Genomic DNA, 2,194 nt, shown 5'->3' on the forward strand with positions numbered 1-2,194 from the left:
CGCAATCCAGTCACCTCAGCCTCCCAAAGGCGCGGGATTACAGGCTGAGCCACTTAGCTTCTTTCAAATGTGTTTTCGTATTTTATCCTGTAACAGAAGGGGAAACTGTATGTAGCTCAGAAAAGTATGTTGTCCAATGTCACTTATCTCAAACAAGAGAAAGAAAGAAAAGCCATTAGCCGGGAATTTCCAGCATGTTCTCACCATCAGATGTACAAATCGATCCACATCTGTACATGCTTCTCTTTATCTCTGTTACACTGAAGGAAATAAATGTGCATTGTAAAAGGAGGCCTTAATATCATATTGTAAAATAGTAATATTTATGTTACTTTCATAAGTGTTCTGGATAACATTACTTTTCACATTATTAAGGGCTTTGCTTATTACTACAGTTTGGTATAAATTGAGAAATAAAAGAAACTTCAGAAATTATCTATCTCTATGTTTCATGCCTCTGCTCCTCCTTCTCTTTTTAGTTGTATTAGTTCCAGAAAATTTTGTTCAAATATTAGAAAGTCAATGACATAAAAGATTAAAAAAAAAAGTAAGCAGCCTGTATTGTCCAAGATCATTGATCACACTAGTAGCAGGACAAAGACTAAAACGTGGGCCTTTTAAGTCTTAATTTGACATTATTTTCATTTTATTTTCACTTCCACTCCCACGTCCCTTACTTTAAGATGAAGCAAACTGTTCCCCTTTAACTTCAATGAGTAGAAATATCTATGTGTGGAATTTCATTTAAAACACGAAAGAGCAGCCTAAGAGTTATAAAAATCAAGTATTTGGTACTAGGTACTAACATTTCCAAAATGTAGGTAATTTACATGCCTGTGACCATTAGTGTATAATTATGGAATTGAATAAGCATGAAAGGACTGATATTTCTTTTAGGACTGTATTTCATTGGCATCCAGGGTTTTCTTGAAATTGTTTTCAATAGTTAAAACTCAAGTTTTATTTATTTCTGATGCCTAGAGGGTTTTTGAAAAAAAAGTCTCTCTGTAATTTGTGGAAGGAAAGAAAGCGAAAGCTTTTAGACCTGGCGAATTAAGTACTTTTAGGGTATTCCACTTGTTAAAGCATTTACTGATTTTAATACGTAAAATTCAGCTTTCTAAACAAAAATAACTTGGAAGCATCAATGTGCCATAATAAATAGTCATATTTTCTAAACTAAACCTTTTTTTCAGAGTGGGTATTATTAAAGTAAATGAATGAAAGAAGAATTGAGCCCATGTCAGATTATACATAAAAATGTTTTCAGAATTTTCTATATCATAAAGACTGTGATCTTTCTTATGAATTAATAGTCAGCAAAGGAGATTTAAAACACATTTAAGAGATCATCTTTATTATTATCTGCAGGCCATGTTTACTATTTTATTTAGGATATTGAGTTTGGGCAAATTGGTTGTTTCAATAGCTAAGACAAGACAGATGTTGGCTACTTGTGCTACCAGACCTCTTGTGAGGATTTTTCCTGTCCTTCGTAATCAGATGAATTTAGCTCAAATCTTCAATCTCTCAAATTTAGCAAGTGTGTGTCCTCCCATCATTCTTATAAAGTTATAGCCTATAGGGTACCTTCTTTTATGTTTGTCCTGTGGTCTGGGTTGCGTGCAAAATGCTGTCCATTGATGATCACTAAAAGAATGGAGTTACAACAGGCACGACATTATTTTAAAATTTACCTCACTGAGCCTATGTGGGGGTTATGAGTGGCGGAGACAATTGACACATGAGCTACTTGTTTCTCTATGTGGCCTTATTCCTGTTTTCCTTTTTGGAGACCAACCTACATCTCTCCTGCCACACGAAACCACCTGGAAAGGGTCCACAATGAGCTCCAACATGTCCTCTCATAAGGACCTTACTCAAGCTTTAATATCTTTCTTGGCCAGAAACCACCCCATTCCTCCCACCTCATCTACCCTCAAATTCTGTGAAAAATATGTCTTCTTCCTGTGCAAATCCTGTGATCAACCACTGGTTACAACCCTTCCTAGCACTCATTTTCACTTTCTTAATACTGCACTTAGGAAATATCTATCATTTTGGCTGGGTGTTCATACCTGTAATCCCAGCACTTTGGGAGACCGAGGAGGGTGAATCACTCGAGGCCAAGAGTTTGAGACCAGCTTGGCAACACAGTAAGACCTCGTCTCTACAAAAAAAAGAATAATGATAA

Source organism: Carlito syrichta, unplaced genomic scaffold, assembly GCF_000164805.1.
Source record: "Carlito syrichta isolate Samal-C Ts95f unplaced genomic scaffold, Tarsius_syrichta-2.0.1 Scaffold303766, whole genome shotgun sequence".
NCBI classification, from domain to species: Eukaryota; Metazoa; Chordata; class Mammalia; order Primates; family Tarsiidae; genus Carlito; species Carlito syrichta.